The sequence below is a fragment of the Eurosta solidaginis genome, chromosome 2 (genome assembly GCF_040869045.1).
Source record: "Eurosta solidaginis isolate ZX-2024a chromosome 2, ASM4086904v1, whole genome shotgun sequence".
Lineage (NCBI taxonomy): Eukaryota > Metazoa > Arthropoda > Insecta > Diptera > Tephritidae > Eurosta > Eurosta solidaginis.
In genome coordinates this window covers 250,565,815-250,579,979 of record NC_090320.1, presented here as the reverse complement: position 1 = coordinate 250,579,979, position 14,165 = coordinate 250,565,815, and the positions used below count along the sequence as shown (strand labels likewise).

Genomic DNA, 14,165 nt, shown 5'->3' with positions numbered 1-14,165 from the left:
AAAATATAATTAAATGAGCTAGGAAAGGATAGCTGAGGTTATTGTGGGGAGCAAAAAATATACATAAAAACATAAAATTATAAACAACTGAGGTAAACAACAATACAAAAGAGGGATTTACCAATGTAACTAATCACTAGGGCAACCCAAAATATGCAAAAAAAATACTGAATTTAGGCGCTTCTAAAATGCCTTTAAAATCTAAATGTTTGCCTAAAAATATGCATTTAAGGTCTTTATAAGTCGTGAAAGAAGTACCGGGTGGACTAAGAGGAATCACGCTATTGTAAATCGATAATACTTTTGTAAATGGCGCCAAATGTCACTTCGGGTTTAATATATTTGAAGTTAACAAACACAGAATATAAATTTGGATAAACTGGCTTCCTCTCATATGGTTTGCACTAACCGAACTAGACTTCTTTTTATGTTTTTTAGTCGTATGTGAGTATAGACCTCAGACTCTCAAAGCGCTTAAGATAATTATTCGCCATGGATGATAGGATCTGTCGCCTAACTTCTAGAAAAAGTCACCATAAAACGGCACAGCAACTCTTCTTTGCTTTATGGAATAAATTCTAATCGATTAAGTGAACCCAAAACACAAGCCGAACAAACGTTTTTCATTAAAAATGTAAAAGTGAAAAATCATCGGCTGAGTCCTGTTTTTGTCAAAGACGCTAAACACTTTCGTTGGCTTCAGCGAATAAAAATTTACTATAAATATTTTTTCATACACCTTGAAACTTTTTTTTTTTTGCATTACGTAAACTTATATTTTAGCTCTGGATGATAGAAATAAACAGCAAATACAATTTTTTTTTTTTGAAAAATGTGCTCAAAAATAAGTATTTATTGCAAAATATGCAGAACTATGCATTTATGGTAAAATATGCAAAAATATGCTATATAAAGTATAGCTCAAACTTCATATTTCTTTGTGAAATGTATGCATATTTGATTGGTTTAATAGTTACGGTTCATATAAAAAATATGCTATTGCATATTTTGGGTTGCCCTGCTAATCACATTTTTGTAGTGCTGTTGAAACAACAACAACTACAAAAGAAATGACAAACAAAATTTTTACAACTCAAATGTGTTAATTCATTGAAGCCGCTTAGCATTAAGATTAGCAGCTTTTCGTGTCACAAATGGAATTTGTCGTTGTTAATTAAATTTGTATTTAAAATGTGACGTAAGCCCTCAATTAGAAGCTTCAGCTCAGCCTAGTGAAGCGTTACACGGGGTTTATGAGAAAACAATTGAGAGGGGCACACATTAAAAAAAACTAAAACAAAAAAATTGAGCTGGCTGCTAGAAACTCAAATAATGGAAAGTGAAATTTGACTACGGATGCAAGCAAAAGATAGCCGTTAAATATTAAACAAATTTCTTAACGCTCTAAATTGTACTTAAATTAGAATAGCTTTGTAGAGGTTCTTGTTATTTATAAACCTTTTACCTAAGCTTTTCTTTGATGTTTTGTTATAAAAAAATTTTTTTAGTTTTAAAATATAAATTTTTTAAAACTATTTTACATTAGTTTTTTTTTTTTTTTTTGTGATGAAATTTGCTCAGCTTTCGAATGCTTAGTTCTGAAGAACAAATGAAGGCAATATATAAGTTTTTTTTTGCTTTAAATACGAGAACCAAACTTTGCCTATGTGTGCTTGGAGTGAAAAAGCTAAAGAAATTTTAAAAGTATTTTCCTTCGTTTTTCAATAATACTTAAATAAAATAATGTTATACAAATTTTTTATAAATGTTTGTTATTATTTCATTTGCGAAATATAACAATAGCATAATTGCAAGAAATTACTGATCCTCGAAGTTTTTCTATTTGTTCGGTTTAATTTTCAAATTAATTTTTTTATTAAAATAAAAACTTTTTGAACTCATTTAATAGCTCTTTAGTTCTATAGCGAATTCAATTTCCGGGACTTATTTTATAAATATATTTTATTTTGATTAGATTTTTAGTTCCCAAACAATTTTTAATATCGTTTAAAATGTTTTTAGTTATTATTCAATTAAAAACTTATAACAGTTCACAAATCGATTTAAGTAAAAATATTTTTTTAATCTAAAATTTTATTTTTAGTTATTTTTTTTTAAATTGGTAAGATTTTTTCTTCAAAAAAAGTTTTTGATTAAATAAACATTTTTTTAAAATAAAAATGCATATGTATGTACTTTGTTATATACATATCTCATGTGTATTGTGGTTGAAAAAATTTGAAAGACAACCTCTTTTAGTACATATGAGGTTCTCACGGATCGGCCATTTCTACCTAATTTAAAAGACAATTTTTTTTTTTAATTTTATATGTTTTTTTGCAATTATGTTTAATCACGTTGTCACGTTGTTTAAATATTTCCCAAATTATTAAATAAATTATAAAATTAAAAATTGCTTGAAATAAATGTTTTCACACATTTAAAAGCAATACGGGCAATCCCCGATTAACTCTTACTAACAGACAACATTTGGTTAATTCGTTGTTGTTCTATAAATTGAACAAAAACGGCAACAATACCAGTTTCTCTGAAACCGCCTTACAAACATGCATAACTTCAACACATAATGACATACGAAGTATGTGATGTGTAAAATATTAATATATGCAAAAGAAGGCAATTGGGAAAAACTTTACAACAACTAAAGCATGACGTAGCTGAATGCGTTGTAACAATTTCAACTATGGTAGGAGTGCGGGTTCGAATCCCACTCCAGGGAGAAAAGGCTTTGAAGAGATTTACAAGGTATAATCGAAACAGCTGTCGCTTTGTCCGTCCTGATGTCACGTTGTTTAAATTTTTCCCAAATTATTAAATAAGATATTATGTTTAGCCTATGACCATCCTTGGAAGGTTTCTAGTGGGTTATGCAAAAGTTGGTTGTGATCGGTCGATCCGTTTAGGACGCTCGATCTATACCTACATACATAATTTGAATTTTATATATATTGATTACGAATTTCTTTATGATTTTGTAATACTTTTGTTTTTCTATAAAATTTTTTACATTTTGTTTGACTTCTTTCTTAAAGAAATTCGCATATTTAAGTTTCGTTTCTATGTTTTTATTTCGTTGGTTGTATTTTTTTCAAAGACGGCTTTTCTTAAGTTTTCCACTTTTTTTATATAATTTATTATATTTTTTATATTTTGGTTAGACCTCTTCTAAATTTTGTGTATTTCAAACTTTTTTTTAATATTGCTTACCACCGTGGTGTGATGGTAGCGTGCTCCGCCTATCACACTATATTCCCTGGGTTCGCACCCCGGGCAAAGCAACATCAAAATTTTAGAAATAAGGTTTTTCAATTAGAAGAAAATTTTTCTAAGCGGGGTCGCCCCTCGGCAGTGTTTGGCAAGCGCTCCGGGTGTATTTCTGCCATGAAAAGCTCTCAGTGAAAACTTATCTGCCTTGCAGATGCCGTTCGGAGTCGGCATAAAACATGTAGGCCCCGTCCGGCCAATTTGTAGGGAAAATCAAGAGGAGCACGACGCAAATTGGAAGAGAAGCTCGGCCTTAGATCTCTTTCTTTCTTTTTTTATGAGATACGTTTTTTTTTTGAATTTTTTCATAATTGTTTAATTTTTTAATACTAGCAAATCGATTTCAATAAAGATACTTTTTTTTGTCTTTTATTTTGTATATTTACTTTGCATATTAGATATTTTTCGTAAATTTATTTTTACAATATATAATTTATATGTAGAAAATAATTTTTTCAATTATACAATTATCCGGGAAATTTATTTTTAGTAATTTTAAATTCGATTTAGGCTCCTTTAACAATTATTTCTGGCCACGACAGGAAAAACTTATAAAATTAATTTTTACAAAAATATAATTTTTTTTAATTCTTGCAAAAATATAATTTTTGATTTTTTATTACTGTTTTTTATTGCGTGGCTTATTTTTATATTGAAAATTTTAGATATGGTTTAAAACCTATATACGGAAATTTCAGAATTTTTTAAATTTTCTTTCATGTCATTTTAAATTCTATGACTTTTAGTGACGATGTTGTTGCTTTCCCTTCAATATAGAAAAAATTCCATAAAACCACTGTTTTATTTGTATGTTGACTGACTGTAAATCAAATTTTGGACATTCAAGTTTAGTATACTGCTCCAAAAATTTAGTTTGTTAGCGGACGCGCGACACTTGTCTCCAACCTTTAGCTCAACTGAGCTTAGCTTAAGCGGCTCGTTACATACACATGTAGCGACAGCTAGACACATATATATGTAGTACATACATATATACATATATGATCTCATAAATGGGGTTGCGATCAAATATTTATCTACATTTATGGTAAACGTCCGCTAAAATTGAAGTTCATGGACATTGCCAAACAAATGACTGTGTTTGAGTAAAGTATACAAATGCTAAGCATTTTATTGAAGCGTATGTATGTGTAAAAATAAGTATGCAATCGTATAAATATATTTCTTATATTAATTAGCTTAACCCATTAGAGGCTTCAGTATGTAGTGCCAGGATGAAAACATTGATGTTCGAAAGGTATAAAGAAATTTAAAAAAATTTTTTTGTTTGGCATTGCTCATGATTCTATTTTGATTTTAGAAAGGAAGGTTTTTAATAATTTAGAAATAATTGCTATCAATGAAATTTTTTGTTAATCAAACATATTAAAACAAGAATCGAAAGTAATTTGAAATTAACTTATTGTAATCTAGTGTTGTGCTTAATATCATTAAGGCCCTGTTTTTCAGTACTTGATTACGCTAAGCTTAAACTAAGTTTACTTAAACTCTAGTCAAATTTAAACTCCAGTTAAACTACTGAGCAGTTTTTCAGTCACAATTTTGGCCGCGTTAGGGGGTAGCCTTTTTGTATGACAATACTGTTTTTTTTTGTTATCTAGATAATTTGTAGATATAGCAACAGTTGGATTTTGTTTACCCAACAAACATGGAAAAAAAATTCCTCAGCCTTAGAGAAATATAGTATATCTAGTTCCAGAGCTGGTAGCCAGCATCATGCTGTAATTATTTTTAAAACAGATAGTTATCAAGTTGTTATCCAACTTCATTCTCCAATCACTATCCAACCTTTCTGAAATTTTGTAGAATGTCATTCTTAAATTATTTTTCGACCTTTGAGAGATTTTGTGAAACGCACAGCTTTCAAATTCATATCCAATACATTTCCCAGTTTATATTCTACTCTGGATATCGAGTTGAGGTGGGTTGAAAAAAAATCTTCCCCGAGGTGGTACCACCAAAGCCAACAGCTGTTTATTGTGAGAAATAAACACCTGGCTGATAGCAGCAAAGAAGCGCTATTAATTAAAAATAAGTTATACATATTTTATTTTCTTGAAAATACTGTAGCATTGTGATCTTACATTTGAGTCCAGTGAGAGAACCACACATAAATAAATACAAGTTGGCAACTATATTCCCTCACTAGGGTAGGCACCTTGTCGTTGGTGTGAGGGCTTAGCCAAACTCCATAGCGCCCGACTATGAGGCGGAGCTGGTTAGGACTGACATCTACACCGTTTCGCCTCATACGCGGGCGGCGGGATGTCGGTGACCAAGAACTGCCAACCACCTAATCCAGGGTGTTATGCGGACCGTGCCTATTGGACGATTTACAGCCAGGGGATAAATTCGGCTGTATTCGAACGGAGCCTACCCGATACCGGGTCACCTCGGGAAGTATTAATGGCCTTACCACAGCAAGGGGCGCTGCTGTGGCGGACGGTTCTTTCCCCGTATATAATACTGGACCGCTGAGCCCGCCTTGTCGGGCAGGTGGTCGTACGACCAAGATGAACGACTCCTTAACTGACTGTAATAAGGACGATGTAAGGAGGACTGAGTCGCAATCCAAGGACGACAAATACGAATTAAGCGATGCGTCGGACTCGGGGAGCGAGAGTAGTGCTGATTCAATGAACTCCGTGTTGGAGAAGCACACAAATGAAAACGGAGTAGAAGAGTGGAGAAGGGTACGGAGCAGAGGAAGTAAAAGAGCTCTCTCGCAGTACCGTGCAACACTAAGAATTGTTCAACGCTTGGGAGCAGTGGTCGACCCAACAGAAGTGGAGATCGAGCGCTTGGAATGGGCCCATGAAGCGGTAGAAATAGGTCGAAGGCAGTTCAAAAGGTTTGCTGCGAGAAACCCTCGGTTCTAAAACCGGTACGAGGAGCAAGAAGCGTCGAATGGCAGAATGAAGAGGCAACGTTCGGCGGAAGGCGACGAGCCTGCTTTCAAGAGGCAGAAAGGCCCCAGTCTTAGAGCCGCGAGACAGGGCAGTCGCATAGACAAGACAAGTACGCCCAAAGCTGTAAGACAGATGGGCTCCAATAGCGAGGTAGCAATTACCTCGAAAGCTGCGAGTCAGAGGGAAGTTCCAATTAAGGAAGTAGGAGATAAGCCAAAGGGAGATAACGCTAAGACTCCGGCTTTCTCGGAGGCGCTAAAATGAGTTAACGCTAAGACTCCGGCTTTCTCGGAGGTGCCAAAGGGAGACAACACTAAGACTCCTGCTTTTCCCGAGAAGATGAGTGATGTGGCAAAGCAGTCACTGACTGTGGCGCTGGTTGATCGTAGCAGTCCTTTCGGACAAAAGACTACTGAAAGGTGGAAATCTGTGGAAAGGGAGCTTATTAGCTTAATGCTTAAGATGATGCGGGAACAACCAAGTAAGCCCCTTCCAACCTTTGATTCGGGGGGATGGTATAATGGTGTGAAGATGATAGCGTGCGACAACATCGCGAGCTTGCGGTGGCTGGAGGAAGTGGTCCCAAACCTCCAAATGCAAGGCACGAAAGCGCGGTTTGAGGTGGTGGATAAAGCGCTAATCCCTACGGTACCAAAAGCTAAGGTATGGATACCATGCGTGATGAAGACGGAGGATACACTGCGACTTCTGCAGAATCAGAATCCGAACATACCGACACAGGATTGGAAGGTACTTATTGTATCTCGGCCTACCGAGGATGGTCAGTTCTACATCTTCCAAATAAACAAGCAGGCGGAGGATATTTTGTACACGCAGCTTGATAAAATGTCCTTTGGCACTGGCAAAATTTACATGCGGCTCAGGAAAAGAAGTCCCGAGGATAAAAACCCTAACACGCTAGAGGTGGGCGAAGACGAAAAGGACCTAAAAAGCCTAAGGGAAAAAAGAAAGTGGAGGTCCCCGACGTCACCACGAACGTGCTAGAAGAGGACCAACCGCTAAATGGTGCTGTAACTCGCACAGAGGAACACCCTGCACAACAGTCACGAGAGGCTGAAGGGGGCCTCGAATACTCTAAACCAAAAGGGCAAGGGGAGGACGACGACGTCAAGACGAAGGTGCTGGAGGGGGACAAACAGCCCAATGGTGCTGCGAGTCCTACAGATAAACCTCCAACACAGTAAAGTGGCGTCGAGCGAACTCCTCCTAACCCTTGAGAAGGGTTCGTTCGACGTGGCGCTGATCCAGGAGCCGTGGCTCTCATCGGGAGGAAAGGTTTCTGGACTTAGCGCGCGCGGGTTTGGCGTTTACTACGCGCAAACGGAAGGACGGGTGCGAGCTGTAGTAATGGTAAGGAAACAGCTGCATTCATATATGCTGCCTAATTACACCACTGAGGATCTCGTAGCGGTGGCCGTTGAGCAAAAGAATAAGCAGGCATTTATCGTGGCGTCCTGCTACATGGCCAATGCTGCGGAGGTCCCACCGATGGAGTGCAAAAGGCTAGTACAGGAGGAAGGGCGCAAAGGCCGGTTGGTCATAGGCGCAGATGCAAATGCGCACCACAATGCGTGGGGAAGAGCAGATACGAACGAGAGAGGCGAATCTCTGTTTTGTTACATCCTGCAAACCAATTTGCAGATAGCCAACAGGGGAAAAGTCCCAACATACATTGGTCCAACATCCAGCAATGTTCTGGATATTACATTGAGCTCCGAGCGTTATATATCAAGGTATGATTGGATGGTTCTTGATAGACCATCCTTCTCCGACCATGCGTATATCAGATTCAACATCCCCCTAAAGAGGGTAGAGAAGGGAGGAACCTTTAGAAACCCTAGGTCAACGAACTGGACAAAATTCCAGAAACATGTAGAAACAAAACTGGGACAACCCAAAGAGGTTGCTAATGTAGAGGAACTGCAGGAGTCGAATGAATTCCTAACAAGGACGCTTATGACTGCGTATAACAAAGCTTGCCCTCTAAGAAGATTCAGAGGAAAAGCAAAGCAGCCATGGTGGAGCAATGAGCTGAGTCTTCTAAGAAGACAGGTTAAAGAAATGTTTAAGCTCGCAAAGACCGCGGAAAGCGAAGCGTGTCGGGACGAGTACAGGGATCTACTGAGGATATACAAGCGTGAAATTACCAGGGCGAAGAGAAACTCATGGAAAAGTTTCTGTACGGACATAGAGTGCTCCAGCGAAACAGCACGGTTGAAAAAAGTCCTAGCAAAGGGAAACATAGTCCAAGGACTAATAAAGAAAGAGAACGGGGAATGGTCACGTAATAGTGTGGAATCCCTTGAGGTGCTTCTCGATACACATTTCCCATCGGGAGACGGTTTAGAGGAGCCAGCAGACATCACTCACACTTCGATCACGGAGCTAATAGTGCCGAGCTTGGTGACCGATACCAAGATCGAGTGGGCAGTGAAGACGTTTTCTAAGTTTAAATCGCCGGGCCCAGATAGTATATTCCCGGCCATGCTACAAGTCTCAAGTAGGGCGATCGTGGAATGGCTTAAAATAATATTCGATGGGTGCATACGACTGAATCATGTACCGCACTCTTGGAGAACTGCTCGTGTAGCTTTTCTACCAAAGGCGGGGAAGATCGGTCACATGTATTCCAAAGACTATAGACCCATTAGCTTAACATCATTTATGCTCAAAACCTTTGAGAGGCTGATAGATGTGTACATAAAGTCCAACGTGAATTAAAAGCTGCTCTCCACAACACAGCATGCGTACACCAAAGGCAAGTCGGTAGACACCGCATTGCATAGGGTGGTAATAAGCATAGAGAAATCCCTGGAATATAAGGAGTATGCTCTAGGAGTCTTCTTGGACATTGCCGGGGCTTTCAATAATGTTGCAAAATGGGCGATTATGGATGGTCTTAATTACATTAAAGTACATCCTGCCTTAATCAGATGGATCGGCTGCATGTTAAATTGCAGAAATATTACATCACAATGGGGATTGTACGAGGCCACGAAATCAGTGGACAGGGGCACGCCGCAGGGAGGGGTGCTATCACCTCTGCTTTGGACGCTGGTCATCACCCAACTGCTCAGGCAATTCGATGAGGGACCCGTAAAACTTTCGGCTTACGCAGATGACGTCATAAGTGGAAAGTGCCTTCCAACGATTAGTTCTTTGATGGATCAGGCGCTTCGCGATATTCATACCTGGGCATCTAATGTCGGGTTGAAAGTCAATACGGAGAAGATGGATATGGTCTTGTTTACAAAGAGGTACAAGGTCCCAAATTGGACCAGGCCTAAGTTAGGAGGGGTGAACTTACAGGAGAAACCTTGCACAAAATATTTAGGAATCATCCTAGACAGTAAGCTGTCATGGAAGCTCAACGTGGAGAAGAGGGTCAAGAAGGCCTCAAACGGCACTCTACGCATGTAAAAGAATGCTGGGGTGTACGTGGGGCCTATCGTCCTCTCTTTCTCATTGGGTTTTTACAGCGATTGTAAGCCCTATTCTATACTATGGAGTTCTTGTTTGGTGGAAAGCCACACAAAAAACAACATACCTCAAAAAATTAGAGGGGGTATGCAGACTATCGATGCTTAGCATTACGGGAGCCCTGAAAACAACCCCGACGGCTGCACTGTATACCATTTTGCACATCCCACCTGTAGACCTGGTAGCAAAGAACAAAGCGTTAACGACCGCAACCAGGCTCGGTGCTTCGGGGCAGCTTGAGCGCCGACCATATGGCCATAGTAGTATAGCGTCATCAATCACAAGACGAACAGACTACATGATTCCCTATCTGCGCTTCGAGGGAGATCTTAAGGCCACAATAGAGGTGGACGGTTGGCGCAAGGGTGCGCAAATGGCGGAGGAGGCGATACATGTATACACCGATGGTTCCAAAGTAGTGGAAGGAGTAGGGTCTGCGGTATACTGCGCTTATCCGGAAATAAGCAGATCCTACAGGCTGCCGGATTACTGTAGCGTTTTCCAAGCGGAAATATTAGCCGTAACCAAATCAGTAGAAACCCTGGAAGAGAATAGCTTAAGCTGCAACCGTGTTAACTTTTATATTGACAGTCAAGCAGCAACTAAGGCAATAATCTCGCATAGCACAACCTCTAAATGCGTGTTAGAGTGTAAGCAGTCTCTGGAGAGAATCGGGACAGGGAGAAGCAAACATCTATATTGGGTCCCAGAGCATATGGGAATAGATGGGAATGAAAAAGCGGACGAACTAGCTAAAAAGGGCGCCTCCCTTGAAGCTTGCTCCGTAGATGTCCCAATTAGATTGGGCGAGATTAAGCGAAGGCGAGAGGTGGACATGATCGACCAAGCGAGAAAGGCGTGGGTTCAAGCGGGGGGCTGTAAAGTGTCGAAGATTATGTGTAGGTCTTACAGCCTTAGACTAACACAGTTGCTCCTATCATTAAAAAGAGAGGACTGTAGACTCATGACGGGTATTCTGACTGGACACTGCCTTCTGGCGTCACATGCCTTTAAACTAGGCTTGGTCAGTGATAGAAGATGTAGGAAGTGCGGGTTGAGGAGGAAACGATCGAGCACGAGGGTGTATTTCTGCCATGAAAAGCTCTCAGTGAAAACTCATCTGCCTTGCAGATGCCGTTCGGAGTCGGCATAAAACATGTAGGTCCCGTCCGGCCAATTTGTAAGGAAAATAAAGAGGAGCACGACGCAAATTGGAAGAGAAGCTCGACCTTAGATCTCTTCGGAGGTTATCGCGCCTTACATTTATTTTTTTTTTATTTGAAATAATGTACAATTATTTTAAGATATCGTACGCTCTAGCCTTAGAAGGGCCCCAACCCAGCTCAAACTTACAAAGCATAAAATACCCATCATTGAGGAAAAAAACTCACCCAAGTACTGTTAGCTCACATGGAAAAGATAAATCTAAATAACAAGGTGCATCTTTAAGCCAAGTCAACCCAGCCAGCAACGCTATATCGTATGCTCAAGCCTTAGGAGAGCCCCAACTCAGCTCAAACTCTAGCAATGCTAACCCAAATAACATAGACGCATCTACCCCAACCCAAAATGGTAGTGAAATGCGAGAAATGATCGCTCTATTGAAACAAGTTATGCAGCAAATCACAACAATGGTGACACTTCTTCTCACCCTCACTACTAAAAACTGTTCATCCCCGGCCCCTTAAAGATCATTATCTGGAATGCCAATGACTTTTCCAAGCATTTACTTGAAGTAAAGGCATTACTCCAGACCCACAATATAGACATACTTCTCATATCTGAGACCCACTTCACTGATAAAAGCTACTTTGAAGTCCCCAGATATAACTTTTATCACACAAAACACCAAGATAACAAAGCACATGCTGGATCAGGTATCCTAATAAGGAGCAGTATTAAGCATTGTAATGAAAAGTCGTATAGCACGAATGCTATCCAAGCCACTAATGTTACTGTCGAAGACTCGAATGGCCCAATTACGCTCTCATCTCTCTATAACCCACCCAGACACGCTATCACTGCGGAAGAGTATGAACATTTCTTTAAAACTCTTGGAAATCGATTCTTTGTTGGCGGTGATTACAACGCAAAACACACCTTCTGGGGCTCTTGCCTTATCACCCCTAAAGGAAGGCAACTATATCAGGCTATTAGCCGCCTCAAACTAAATCCATTCTCTACTGGAACACCCACATATTGGCCCTCAGATAAAAATAAACTACCCGACTTGATCGATTTCTCTGTGGTAAAAGGCATATCGTCTTCAGAAATAACTTGCAAATCGTGCTTTGAATTGTCTTCTGACCACTCCCCAATACTGGTAACAATTGATAAAAATCTCACACCCACAGCTAATCATTGTAGCCTCTATAATCGGAGGACTAATTGGGAGTACTTCCGATCTATGATCTCGTCTAATATTGACTTAAAACTATCGCTGAAACCCGACGAAGATATGGCTGAAGCAGTCGAACACTTTAACAGGTGTATCCAACAAGCTGCATGGAACTCAACTCCCACCCTTAGCAGGCAAAAAACCATGGGCGTTACCACGAAGTAAAATCCAATCGTAAAGAAAAGCGCATCGCACGGAAAAGGTGGCAGCAAACACGGCATCCCGATGACAAGAAACGGTTGAATGCACTAACTAACTTAAATCCATCCTTAATATGGAGCGCAACAGATAAATTCAACAATACCTCAGTAATATTGATGCAACAACTGCAACTGATTACTCCCTTTGGAAAGCGACTAGCAAGCTTAAGAGGCCAATTATCTCAAATGTACCTATACGAATGGAGAATAACGAATGGGCAAAAAGTGATGTTGAAAAATCATATACTTTCGCACGCCACCTATAACTAGTATTCACCCCGCATGATATTGAACCCCCCCCCCCCCCCCCCCCTCCCTCACTAAGAATAACTAAGGAAGTGGAAACTATCTAAGGTCATCCATATCAAATGGACCCACCCATAAAAAAATTCTCAATATCGGAGGTAAAAACCGTAATTGCAAAACCAAAAAAAGCTCCGGGCTACGACCTTATCAATGGCACTATTCTAAAAAATGTACCCCTCGAAGGCATACAATTCTTGACACAATTGTTTAATGCAGTACTAAAAACTCAATTCATACCCCCACAGTGGAAAGTTTCGCAGAGGAAAATGTTTCTGAAACCCGGAAAGCCAGCTGATACAGTTGCATCTTACAGACCTATTAGTAGGCTGCCTATCGTCTCAAAAGTCATGGAAGTTCTCTTCCTTAAAAGACTCTTGCCCATAATAGAAGAGCGTAAAATCATACCCAATCACCAGTTTGGCTTCAGAAGAGGGCACAGAACAATTGAGCAGGTCCGCAGACTCAGCGAGCAAATATACGACGCTTTTGAAAAGCAAAAATACTGCACAGCTGCTTTTCTAGATATTTCACAAGCTTTTGATCGCGAATGGCATGACGGACTTCTCTATAAAGCAAAATACACCCTCCCTATAAACTACTTCTTATTTATACAATCATGCCTAAAAAAAAGATCGTTTTTTCTTCATTAAACAAGGTGTGCGGCAGACTGCCCTTTATGAGTGCTTAGCAGGCGACCCGCAAGGCAATGTAATGGGCCCAATACTTTATCTACTTTACACGTATGCCCTCCCAATAACAGAAGGCGTCACTATAGGCACGTTTGCCGATGATAATGCGGTGCTGGCCGCTGATCCTAACCCTAGCGTGGCTTCACTCAAGCTCCAAGGAAGTTTAAATAAAATTACCCATTGGCTGAAAGAATGGAGGATCAAATCCAATGAATCAAAATCCGCTCCAGTGACGTTTACTACTAGATGTAACACTTGCCCATCCGTTAAACTCAACGATATTAATATACCACAAAGCGACGAAACAAAGTACCTTGGTATGCACCTCGACAGAAAATTAACTTGGAGGACCCACATATTCAACAAAAGAAAAGCCGTTGGTATCAAACTAAGGAATCTGTACTGGCTTATGAACCGAAATTCACAATTATCAGCTGATAACATAGTCCTGCTTTATTCAGCCATCATAAAACCCATTTGGACATATGGAATACAACTTTGGGGAACTGCAGCAAACTCAAACATAGAAATTCTCCAAAGATTCCAATCGAAAACCCTTAAAATGATTGTAAACGCACCCTACTATGTGAATAACAACCAGCTACACCGGGATCTAAAGGCTCCAACAACAGCTGAAGAAATCAAAAAGTATGCTATTTCATACAACACGAGGCTTCTAACTCACCCCAACCCATTCATTCTAGCCCTGTCAGCAAGACCAACTAATTTCACGCGCCTGAAAAGAAAGTCAATCACAGATCTTCAATACTGATTAATTCTTAAGAAAATGGTTGCAGTACAAGAGCAATCCAACCATGCCCACCAAGTTTATTAAGTTTAATTAATTATGAATTAT

The 14,165-nt window shown here is 39.6% G+C and overlaps 1 protein-coding gene across 10 annotated transcripts in view; it reads left to right on the top strand.

Moving 5' to 3' along the window:
* The window catches only part of Msp300 (Muscle-specific protein 300 kDa), a 480,743-nt gene that overhangs the window by 300,017 nt on the left and 166,561 nt on the right, over nt 1–14,165 (top strand). The gene's annotated exons all lie outside the window — the stretch shown is intronic.